Below are 13317 nucleotides of genomic sequence, written 5' to 3'. Positions count from 1 at the left end.
GATTACACCTAAAACTACGAAACCTAGGTGTCGCAAAAAAATAACTAAATGACTTCAAAAGGCTCCTAGAGTCTAGGCTCACTGTGCCCCAACATGTTTTGGTGCCAAATTCATTGAGAATGTGTTAATATGCCGCAATAAATATCACCTTTAATGGACACAATAAGGTTTTTAAGCAGATCCAGCAGATCTTGAGGTGATGAAGGAGCTGCCTGTGTCAAAATCACATTTTAAGACAATTTTTCAAGTCTGTCTTAAAACATTAGTCAGATGCCAATATGAACATTAAAACATTGTTTGATGTTTGTTGTTTATTCCTAAAAGGATTCATTGATTGTCTTAATTGCTGGCGTTAAATTTGCTGTCGATCCACTTATTTATTGTTCCATTAATTGAAGCTCTATTTAAAAAAAAAGAGCAATAAGTAAAGTTGAGTAATAATAATAATAATAATAATAATAATAATAATAATAATAATAATAATAATAAAGGTAAAAACATTTTCAGTTATTTATACGGATACTTAACTGGAAGAGAATTTTTAGAACACACATTACACATAGTGAATGTCCCTGCAGAGGAAAAAAATAGAGCTTTGTAGAAATTCCCTGCCAAAAAACTACAATCCCAAAGTACCGCTACGGAAAATAACCTACACAAAAATAGGATATGATGAAAAACCCTTGATTGCGATAACTCTTACAGCAGGGCTTTTTCATGATAGTGGTAGAACACTACTTCCCTTTTCTTTTTAAAGCCTTAATTCACTTTAGCACAAAAGGTGTTAAGAACAGCCGACTCCACACTTTTGAGTTCCTTTAAACTGTTCTGAGCAACAACGGTCTTATCTGCTGCTGGGACAGTTTGGGGGCTAAGGGTCTTGCTCAAGCGCACCACGGCAGGGGCTGCTCTATCACTTCCCTAACCAGATTTAGAAAAGCCATCCTACATTTAAAAAGAATGTCTGATTTAACTTTTAATTTGGTGGAAACTTATGATGTAATCACATACTGAAACGACTGGCAGCAGGTAACAACGAACGTACAGACTCGATGCTCTGGTCTAGTCATGATGTCACTACACGACGGCGAATTTCAAACCAGGCATGCCAAAGACAAAACGGTTAGCAACAGCCAGGGCCTACACTAATGCTCGGAAGGACCGGCCTAATATAATAACATGCCTCCCGCCGCCTGCAGCCTCCAAATCCAGTAAAAAGTCAAGTCATTAGGCTTCACATGTAATTTTCATTTCATGGAAGCAAGAGTCTGGCAAGACCAACAATTTAACAGAGAGGGAGAGCGAAATGTTCACCAGACTATTACTGAACCACATCCTCCCATTTTTCCATAACACAATATGGTCTCCATTCATTATTCAGACTGGAGATGCACTTTCCTTGTTCTTCAGCTCTCTGCTTATGACATCTTCGGGCGGCACTTACCAGACGGGGATTCATATCGGCTGTTATAATTCAGGTGCAGCTCAAATATATGTGAAAAAAGACCACTTCAAGGGTTTTAATCAATTAGACTTAAGTAAGCTGGTGGACTTTCTAATTTTGTAGCAGAACTTATCAAAACTCACGGCAGAGGATTGAATAACTCACTGAATTAGTCCTCATATTCATGTTATTACCATGTTTTTACCATTACCCATTATATGGAGATGACATAATTGGAAAAAGTAGGACTAGCCCAGCGCAAAATTTAAACTCAATCAGTGTCCAATCTGCCAGCCACTCCTATGCAGAATGTTCGGCCTTATTTTCACACCCCTCATGCAAAATTTGAGAGATTTGGGAACGCTCTTTGTTTTTGTTATCGCCTATTACTTTACTTCAAAGCCTGGAATGAGTGGCGCCAGAGTAAAAAAAAAAAAAAAAAAAAAGTCTGTGTGTTATGGTAACACCATCTCGGTTATGATTGAACGGAAATGTTAGACAAGCATCTAAGTTTCCTCTGCCTGACTTCCAACCTCCTCGTCCAGCCACATGTGAAACCACGGCCGGAGCTGCTGGTCGGGCCAAAGCAAACGCTCCCGTCGCTCAACGGGCATGCGTTTGGCGCCGGATGCGTGTGCCAGCCCTTTAAACTCAGATTCTGGGGATAAACGATATCACACTGCGCAATTATTACACTCGTAATAGTCACATGCGACGGAGCTTAAAGTGTGAGACGTTTTCCCACAGTGAGCTGCGAGATAGAGGAGGCCGCTGTAGTCAAACTCTGCTCTGTTTATGTGTGTGTGTGTGTGTGTGTGTGTGTGTGTGTGTGTGTGTGTGAACGGGAGTTTGTTTTTGCAAAAGAAATTAAACAAAAAAATAAAATATGTGTAGGCTAACCTGTTTCCAAGTGAGCAGTAAGCTGCTCTGAAAAAAACAGTTTGCGGAACTGGAGCCAGAATGAAAGCTGATTTCTGTGTATATGATGAGCTTCGAAACTGATGAGGTCACACGCTCTGGAAAATACCTTACATGAACTGTACTCTGTGTTTACTCTGCTAAACTGAAGTGACCTGCACTCACATAATGTGAATTGCACTCACAAAGCAGCCACTTAAGGCAGAGTGGGGCATTTTATCAAAGGGTCAGTTCGCCTAGATTAAGAAAAAAAAAAAACATATATTGCCACTTAGCTCCAGTGGTGTATCTAACCATGAATTTATGTTTGGTTTGAAATATTCATCTCTGAGGTTTCTGCAACTCCTTTCCAATGAAAGCAGTTAGCAGCACTAGCTTCGTAGGTTGCTAAATCTTGTGAGAATGACAAAGACAGTGCGTTCCAATACCCATACTACCATACTATTTAGTATGCAAGTAAAAGATTTAGTATGTCCCCTTACATAGTATGTCAAATGCAGTATGCTGAAAATAGCAAGATGCCTACTACATCCGGTCGCATTTTGCAGCATGCAAGCTAAGTGTGTTTTTCTGGCTATTCTAAACCCACAATCCTTTGCGCGGCAGATAGGATACGATTTGAAACAAAGCTCAAGTCGACAACTCTGACAGCCCGTCCCTCCAAAAACTCCCCACAAGATTGTCAAACTGGACCTAAACAACCAGAATGGCCATTGTTAGTACTCAGAGCTGTCAAGTTAGCAGCTTGTTGAAGACTGCGGTGACACCAATAAGTGCACGGGCAGAGTGAGCGCATGTAGGCAGGTAGGCAAAGAGTATTTGATACACGATTTCTGTCGGGATGTAACGAGAAACTCAACAAATATAAACCTTTTATATAAGAAACAAATATATCATTTATTATGATGCAAGACCAAGAAAAGAGGCAAATTCATCAAAGAAAGTTGCTGGATGCTTTTATTTCTTTTGTAGCTCTAGTTTTCCTAGGGGCTAATTCTGTGGTAGAAAGTAGCAGTGAAAACTGTTGACAGAATGCTCTGTTGATTACATAAAGTAACCAGGAGCAGGACCAGGGCCATAGCAAGGATTTTACCAATGCTGAGGTCACGAGCCCATTCTCAATTTGTAGTGCACCTGGAGATTATTTCTGGAAGAACATTCGGCTGTTAAATCTAAGAAAAAACAAAAGTAATGTTGTGAGCACTGCAAACAAATTACCATTCACATCCATTTTACTGGTGTGGAGGCAGAAATATCAGTGACGTAAAGCAAATAAAACCGAGTGAACTGGCCCTTTAAGCTATTCTATTTTGGAGGAAGGTGTTTTTGAGAGCCAACCAATCACGACACACAGAGAGCAGGATTCCCCCCAGATGACAACAACTGCATCAAACTGGAGCGCGTGGGGGAGAGAAAAAGTAAGTGGTGAAGTATTTTTTAACTCCGATAATCAAGAGCCAGCGTGGAGTAGGTGTCTGCTGTGTCGTGGGAGTTTCTGTTATGAGTGTGAAAGTTTTACCGAATGCGAAAAAGAGCATTTGTCGATATGTTGCGCTGTGACCTGCTTTCCATCATCAGCAAAAGAAAATTGCTGAGACAGCAGAGTTTTTCTACAAAAAGAAAGGTGTGACAGTGAAAGCAATTTTCTCTCTAGGTCTAAATAATGTTGCCTCGCCATGAGTCAGACCTTTATCAGAGTCTGACCGAATTACGTCAGGCTGACACCAGACCCCTAGAGCTCAGAATTTTCTTTTTTTTTTGTCTGTACTTGGAAGCCCCCAGTTCTGAATTAGTCATAACTGTAAAAGGGAGACCACTGTTTGAAACGGTTTTCAGTCAACTTTCCCTGCACTAAAACATAAAGAAATGTGGCTTGTGTATCTGGAAAGGAAAACCAAGAACACTCTCTGGAACATACTGTACACCACGTTGAGAGAGATTGGGCGGACTGGAGGGGAATTTTCTCCTTCTACCACAATCCATTTTTCATTTCACCACAGCAGATCGTATTATTCATTTTTAACCTTTGCAGAGGTGTTAATCTAAATGTTGGATCCGATTGGAACATCTCAGGGTGGAAACTTGAATTGTCATACAACCTGTTTTTTTACTGACACTTGATTGGCACTCCAAATTCAAAAAAAGCCACATGAAATCATGCTCAGAGTTCTCAGGGTGGCTCATGTGGAGCAACAAACTACAAAAGCAACATTTCAGGGGAAGCTATCAGCTGACCTTTGACCTCCTGGCCAGAGAAGTGCCAAAAATATATGAGGAAATACAGAAACATAAGGAATTTCCCTCAACGCATCACAAACCGCAGCCTGTTTCCAGCCAGAGTGCTCTATCACTCCATCAGTGGTACTTTGCGTCTCTAAAGTTCAATGTTACAATCTGACATTTACAGTGACTAAGAGGCAATACACTAAGCGACAGTGTTTATAAGTAAAGTCAGTTCTGGCTGATGAGGAGTGATTTTAGTAGGGTCAGGATCTGCACTAGAACAGACAGGTGCATCACTAATGACACAGTAATTGTGTCAAAAGCATAAACATAAGCACCACCTATATGTTTGGCCTACAGCTGCCCTTTTACAGGGCGCAGCGTATGATGCAGATCTCATGTAACACATATTTTGCAATAATTTTCACCCAAAAAAACCAAAAACATACAGTGCCCTAGATTATATCAATACTTTAAAAGTGATAATCAGATAATAATCAATAATCAGAGAACAGGACTCCAAGCATGGTATTTAAGGTGATGAGGGCCCTTTAGTGGTGGGCAATATGAATAAAATCTTCTATCACAGTATATATATATATATATATATATATATATTCTAAAAACTGATGATCAAGGCATTTCATCACAACGATGCAAAAAAAAAATAATCCACTGGCAACATCACAGTATGTCATTAAATTGCCCAAACATTGGACCCCCATATGCATACATTTCATTAAAAAAAATTGCAATAAGATAACTATGTTTAGCTTTCTGTTTTTATTAGGATTTGCATTCCTGCTCTAGGTGGGCAACAGGTGTTTGACATGATATCCACAGCAACCAAATAGTTCAAATTAACCCTAATGTTGATTGTAGCTATGTTTATGGTATATACAGGTGATCTGGCACAATGCCTTTTAAAAAATAGCACAAACCAAACTTGAGGCACACGTGTAAACATAGCGTACAGGTGCACATGCAGCGCTGCTGTCCTGCAGGAGGAGAGGTGAGGGACAGAAGTGAAGTTGTTCACACAGCACAATAACAGCCAGTGCAAAGTGTGTTTGCACATCTTCTCAGACGTCTGTGATGTCTGTGTACACATCTTACAGCGGGGAACCCTGGTCTGATGACGTATTTCTGCGATGCAAGCACAGCTGCAGGGTTAGCCTCAGGCCTGCTCTGCGTTAGCTACACACACACACACACACACCCACACACACACACACACACACACAGCCATACATTTGTGTCATCGCTTGTTGTTGCACGTGCATCTACATGCAAGCCCTACAGTCGACGTGCACATTTGAGTGAGAGCAGTTTTTTTTTAATTCTCTAGATGCAGACCTAAGCTAAAGGCGCTAGCTGCTGCATGTCAATGCTACCATGATAACATTGCAAACGAGCCCCGTTCGGCTTCGTTTTATCTCTCTTACCAGCAGCGGACTGGGTGCTTAACGCTGGATAAACTTTAAACAAGGCTCACCTGGATCCCCAGTTATGTGGAGGAAGCGCCTTCAAGCTACGACTCGCTCATTTTGTCGTAAATACCTGGTAAAACCGTCGTTCCTCATAACTGTTTCTCTACAGCCATGTTTTTGAGCCAAACCGTCAACTTGATCCGACGGGTGGAACCACTGTGACCGAGTTATTAATACATGGCAATTTCTAATTTTAAACGCGCCAAAATAACTAAATTGATTAAAATACATTTGGAATTGTGTTTCAGTAAGCAATGTACGGTTCAGACCGGCGACTTAGCGACATTGGGCAGTCCTTATGTCCCCGTGCAACCCCGCGTCGGCAGAAATGGTACAGCTCGTAATATCCCGGGGACCGACTTCGCTCTGCTCGGTCAAAGCAGCCAATGAGCGGCAGTGTAGTAACCTGTAGCTGTGCCTCACAGAGCTGTCACTGACTGACAGCTGGGAGGACGTCAGAAACATCAGAGCGGTCTGGTCAATGGCAATTATAAGACGCTGTAACAACAATGTAACGTTGCCGTAACACTGCTGGCATACACACACATATACGTAGGACTATTTACTGACATGACGCCAGAATAACACAAACAAGAGGTGGTTGAAGAAGTATTGGGTTTGTTTATTACAGTAACAGTGGCAATACCGCATCTTTAAAAATAATTCCCTAATGGTAAATGTCCTGTATTTAAATTTAAATTGAAGGGGATCTCCAGCGACTATAAAAAAATATTTTCTGTCTCCCAACTTTATGGAAGTACAATAGAGTGCCACAGGAATGACGTATCTGTGTAGGCCAAACCCGGAAGTAAACATTGCACTGGTTCCCTCGACGAAAAGCCAATGGGATTTTTTCTATTGGATATTTGATTAATGCATAACATAAGTTGTGTGGCAAACACAAGTTTATAATACTTACACGATTTGTACACCAACATAATCTTCATAAATTAACACCACTTTTATTTTTGAAGCGCGAATGTACTCGCCAGAAGTAAACGGCTAACGTTTGGATATGAACAAATGAAACCACAGTGTACACAATGAGGTTGTACAACCGACTTTTTTTAACACCTAAAAGCTTAAAAAAGAGGGGTATTTACTGAAGTAACAAGCTCTTGTTAACCACATAGTTTATCTTAGGCATCTAACAAAAACCCCATTTAAAAAAACCACTGACTTCGAGACGAGGGAAAGTTAAGTGAAAATACTGACTCATTTCTGTGTTTCAGGACTCTTCACTAAATTACTGGATTACTACCCCTTTAAGAAAGTAGACTACAGAACATGAAGTAAAAACTAATCTTTATGCAGGATCAATGGCCTCTGTCAGTGTTGTGTCATTTTAAACTGACGACTGTATTTTAATTCGAGATTTATCAGTTGCTTCTCATTGTCAGTGCAGCTCAAGATGGAGCTCACTTTAAGTAGGGATGCAAAGATCATACTTTTCCTCCCCTGATGCTGATTTCAATATCAAGCACAGATTAGATATCAATCCCTCTTTTTCACATATTTAAAATTGGAGTGCTTCGCTGTATTAAAATCATTGACATCATGTTTGTGTAGGGATAGCTGTGGCCCAAAAAACTGAGTTGGTGTATCACATGACTGAATAGAGGAAACACTGAAATGTACAATGCCATACAACTGTAAAGTGATTATGTCACAGCTAAAGTCCAAGCTCCTTAATAAGTTAAAAATCTATGTTTACGTCCATCCAATGTATCTGCTCCATGCATCCAAGTATTTTATTAACTGGTGGGTATCGTAGTTCCCTGTATAACATCAAGGCTGGATTACCAAGCAGATTCAAAAGGACAACTGCCTAAAGGCCACCGACAGGAAAAACGGCACAAAAAGCATATGTCAATTGATTATAATAATTACATTTAATGCATATTTCTTTGGGAATTTGCACCATTAAAATACAATATGAACTCAGGCAAGACTGGATTTATTACTTAGACACAGATGATCTCTCTTGTCCCAGGAGGGAAAGTTGTTTTCAAATCCTGCACATGTTCACGTCTCACATGAAAAGCCTAGACACACGACATATGTTGGACATATGGTCATATAAACGCACATACTGTACATTTATCCCCCTACATGCATCCCCACAGACAGTATATTTACATACACAGGTACACACATATATACAAACATCTATATATAGTATCCAACAGGGTATTTCATTGATTGCCACTGTGGCAGAAGGGACAAAACTCCTGCCAGAGCCGATCCTCCATCTTATGACATGGCCTTGTCTAGTAGAGGGGCCCTGTGTCAAAATAAAGCTTTTATTCATGTACACATAGTAGGCTGGTATAAATACAGTAGTGTACATATCTGTACATATCTGTACATTGTGACGAGGATGTTGGTGGTCATAAGGGGCAAAAAGACAGCATCACTTCTGTCGCTGCTAAAATTGCTACTGCTAACTGTTCCCACTACTTTGTTTTTCTTACTCCTAAAAATTAAAGAAAATAATCATATATAATTACATTTAGAGTTCTAATGATTTTTGTTTTTTTGTCCATAATAATTATTGCGATACATTAAAGCAAGGGTAGGCAACTTTAGGCAGCATGCAGTAGCTTAACCAATACTAGTTATTTGTAAATGTTGACGTGCTCCCTCATTTGAATGCCGATTTACCTCTTTCACAGCCATCAGCAGTTGCACCACCTGTTATTTACAGAGGTTTGATAGTTGTTTTTTTGCCCCGAATGCATTCCGTGAAAACCCGCCCTACTCTGCCTCCGATTGGCTAGTACTCATTGCCTCCTTTGCAGAATTTGTCACATTTATTGCTGATGAACATGATTGGTAGGGTTAAGATGTTTTCATCAGGATGGCAGACTTTCTTTTAGAGTACCCTTGGAGAAAATGTTTATTTAAAACGTTGCTATATAAACATGAAGAGTTCAATTTTGATGTTGCGACCTAATTACACTTAATGTTAACCTTAATGCTGATATGGCAAAGAAGAAAATCTAAGAAATGGCACTTCATATCAAAAAGGTTGCATTATAAGGATCTGTTATGGCACTGATGCATACCCACTAGCAAAAGCATTTAGACATGCACGTGAATTGACACACACACACACACACATAACACACACACACACTTCTTACTGGTATTTCACACCGCGTTCTTGGTGCAATGAAGCATGGTGTTGTTAGTTTTGCAATTTGAGTCACCTGGGGCTGCACATGTCCTGTTCTGTTAACCGCTGTCACAGGCCTCAGTGTATAGTCTGTGGCAGGTGGCGATGTTTGTTTGTGTGTGTGTGTGTGTGTGTGTGTGTGTGTGTGTGTGTGTGTGTGTGTGTGTGTGTGTGTGTGTGTGTGTGTGTGTGTGTGTGTGTTTGTGGATGACAGACGGACAGAAAAAGATGTATTCAGTTTCACGCTGCTCAGGATTTCTCTGTGTCTTTTTCTGTCTCTTTCGAGCAGCAGCAGCAGTTGTCAGAAGCCCAGAGAACAAAGACGCGCAATCAGGAACTGCAGTACAGGTGTTGTCACCGCTGCGTTTCTGAAAGGCCCTGTTTCACGCGGATGGCGCTCGGCAAGTAATATCAACATTTCTCATCTCCCAAAACAGGATATGAAAGAGAGTTGCCTTTTTTTCTTGTTCTGTTCCCCTTGATGAAACACCGAGGTATCACTCACTAGCATTCATGCCTTATGACTGTAACACTTGATTAAATCCTCAGGTGTCACACTGAGACACATGTTTGGACATTAAAAATGGAACTTTATTCTTCTGCAGTGCGTGTGGCCGCATATTCAGTTAAAAGAGCTTTCTTTTTCCAACGTCTTAACTATAGAAAAAAAGTAGTTGTGGCGTCCCTACTTTGTGATCAATACAAGGATCTTTAGCTCAGGGCCAAATAGAATTAAGAATTGCTTTAGGATAATGACAGTATCGACCAGCGCTCAGTAAAGCGTTTCAAGCTGTGGCAGGTTAATTCCCCATCTATGAAGGTGTTCAGGGATCCAGTCTGAGTCAGGTTTTGACGGTCAAAGTAATTCTCTTCAGCCCGGTGCTGCTGCTGCACTATGCACAGCACCTACTTTCCCCTCCCGTGTACCACACAGCCATTTAAAAGCTATAATTTATAAGCTATTCTTCGGAAAGTCAGACATATGAGAGCGTCGGTGCCATCACAGAAATGGAGAAAAGTTGGCGCTCGCGTGGACCACACTAGTAAAACTCAACTGCGGCAACGTTATGGAACAATTTATCCTCTCCATTGGCATGTGCCTGCATATCCGTAAACCCCAAAAGTCCTCCGGCGACTCACGGATGACATGTCGTGAATTACAGGTCAGTATGAGTTATGGTCAGATCAGGCTACAAAGCATTAAAGCTGACGCTGTAATATAACATAATAACACAATTACAGCTTTGCAAGAAAAAAATGAAATGGTTAGGCAAACAATCATAGGAAAGAATTAGCTCTTTTTTGCATGTTAAGACGGCTTCCTCCAAGGACACAAAGAATTCTGGCAAAAATACACAAATAAGTGTTATAAGTTCCCCCTCTTCTTCCCAAGCTGATCTATTTTTTAGGCAAGGTCCTTTGAGGGAGCATTCCTTGTTGCGTATTCCCTCTGTGAATAGAACTAATTTACCTTGCTCATTATGTGAGACGTTGAGGTGTTTTGATGTTTGGAGATGAAAATGCTTTGAGATGAAATATTCATTTTTTTCTAGTTGGCTTAATTATGTATGTGTCCACTGTCAAGTTGAAAACTCACTGCTCCTGTGAGGGATGTTTCAAGCGTACCTTTTTGCCATTGGCACAGAATACATTACCTCCTTATTACAGGGATTGCCTGGCGTACACTCATATGCAACCTTATGGAAATATTAAATGAAGAGGCTGCACACCTCAGTGGACACACTGAATAAGCATGAGTGTCTCTTGTTCGTGACTCATAACGGGAAGCTTGGGCTGATTGTCATCTTTTGCTCATTCACTGCGTCATCCGTTGTTTCAGCCACTACTTTGCTCTTGTAGACAAAGAATATACCTGTGCTCTTTGTTCTTTTATTTAAAATAAACTTATTACAACAGTGATGTAATGAGTTAATGCGCTGGATTATGTGCAGATGGTAGAGGTGCCTTAGGTGTACTAACATCATGAAAGTCATGTGTGCGTGCGTGTATGCGTGTGTGTGTGTGTGTGTGTGTGTGTGTGTGTGTGTGTGTGTGTGTGTGTGTGTGTGTGTGTGTGCTTTATGGTCATGTGGAATAGGTCCACACTTTGGGATATACTCAAATTGAAAATGACATGAGAAGATCGATATTACACTCATGTCTGTAAAGTAAACATGAAGCCACAGCTACAAGAGGGTTAGCTTAGCTTAACATTAAGGTTGTAAACATGGGGAAAAGTGTAAGACAAATATATAACATGTTAATTGGTGAGCTTGTGGGTGAATTTGTTACCCTAGGATAAAGCCAGGATAACTGTTTGCCCTTATTTGCAGTCCTTATGTTAAGCTAAGCTAACCACTTGCTTTATATCGAAAGGAGTGAGATATGAGAGTGAAATGGATATTTTCATGTAATTCTGAGAAAGAAACAAAGCATATTTCCAAAAAGGCTTTGCTATTCCTTTAGATATAGAGCTGGAGTCAGGACATTTTTAGTCTTGTTTAGAATTTAAAAAATGGAGGCAGGGGGAACTGCTAGCCTGGATTAAACAAAAACAAAAACTGAAATGTGTTAACTAGTGTGCCAGTAGGCCATTTTTTTTAACTAATAAGCTGGCATGTTAGCTGTTTACCACCTATTTCCAATATTCATGCTAACCTAGGCTAAGCATGTTCTAAGCCTAGCTTAACATGAATCCTGGAAATATGTGTCTACCAACACCTCTAAAGATCACTCATTAAGGAACAATATGTTGTTTGTTTAATCCGTATAAAAACGGAAGTGTAAAAACAACAATTTGTGGTTTTACTGGGGATAACATGCTGGGTTTACTGGAGTCTCTGCTGGTTGTTTGGCAACCTAACGGTGACAGCAATAGCCTACTCCAGGTATTAAGTCTCTACTCCCGGCCAAGAAATATAGTCCACCACATAACTCCCCAAGTTAACTTTCTCCTGGGTGTAGCTTCATATCTATCTCTTGGCAAGAAAGAGAATAAGTGTATTCCCCAACATGTCAAACTAAACACTCATACATGAGATTTATATAAATCTTCTCATCTCAATTTGAGAAAGAAAAAAGATTCCTCTAAATAACTATTACCATTAGACATGTGAGGCAGAGAAAAATGGAAAAAGAGAGTCGGCTGAGACCTCTATAAAATGAAGAAAGGTACTAATTACGTTTTATGTCCTCCTGGTTGGATAATCTGCCGACTTTCAGCATGTGTGTGTCCTAGCGTTTGTGCACGTGTATTTGTGTGTGGGGATTCCAACAGCCTGGCTTTAATGCTCTTTGGACCTCTTCTTCTTTCCAAGCCATGAATTCAAGGCCCTCTTGCTCTTTCCAAAGCTGTAAAACATGAAAATGAAACACTTGCCTATCTCACTTTCAGTTTTGTCCAGATGTCGCATTGAGTATGTGATGCTCTCCACATGTTTCTAATAGGGCCTTTTGGTGCGCACTCGGCTCACACCTTTGGAGTTAATACTCGAGAGGTGATCAGGGTAGAAAACTGTTAAAATACACATCTGAGAAAATGCCCTCACATCTACTGTACCCGATAGGTTAGATCATACTTTGGTAACGCATGTAAGTTCTGTCCTTTATGAACATCTTCCTAAGCACCTCTATCATTTTCTCCAACAAACCCACCTTTTTTGGGGGGCCTACAATTCATGCTTTATCCCATATTCTATACAAAATACTGTTATTTTAAATATAGCCAGGAAAAGCTTTTGAGGAATTCAGTAACTGAACCAAATCTTGGAATGCATCTCTGATAATTTCCATATTATAAATGCAAGAATCCCACTTATTGAGTGAGTCTCTGCGTCCCCAACACTTCATTACAAACCCTCTGCGAGGACTATCTCTGTAAATGTTTATTTCCAAAGCCTTACTGGCTGTTGTGGTATTATTGCAGTCATTTCCTGTGCTGGAATTTCATTTTGGGGCTCCCTCCTCGCTCCTAAAACTTCCTAGCGGCCTGTCACCCTTTCAGCGCCTCTCGCTGGCTCTTGTAAAGGTGTGGGTGGCCACGGTTGGACCCTGAAGTGGCTGCA

At 40.5% G+C, this 13317-nt stretch overlaps 1 protein-coding gene across 2 annotated transcripts in view; it reads right to left on the bottom strand.

Annotated features, from left to right (window-relative positions):
* Positions 1–6157, bottom strand: part of znf438 (zinc finger protein 438) — a 45585-nt gene extending 39428 nt beyond the window's left edge. Inside the window, exon 1 of one of the 2 annotated variants that reach the window (XM_054623069.1) lies at positions 6081–6157. The gene's annotated coding sequence lies outside the window, so the exon portion shown is untranslated. The remainder of the gene's footprint in view (positions 1–6080) is intronic. The other variant, XM_054623070.1, reaches the window with a different exon arrangement.
* Between the last annotated feature and the right edge of the window lie 7160 nt (positions 6158–13317).

This window comes from Anoplopoma fimbria, chromosome 21 (genome assembly GCF_027596085.1).
Source record: "Anoplopoma fimbria isolate UVic2021 breed Golden Eagle Sablefish chromosome 21, Afim_UVic_2022, whole genome shotgun sequence".
NCBI lineage: Eukaryota > Metazoa > Chordata > Actinopteri > Perciformes > Anoplopomatidae > Anoplopoma > Anoplopoma fimbria.
This window is presented reverse-complemented; position numbering and strand designations above follow the sequence as displayed.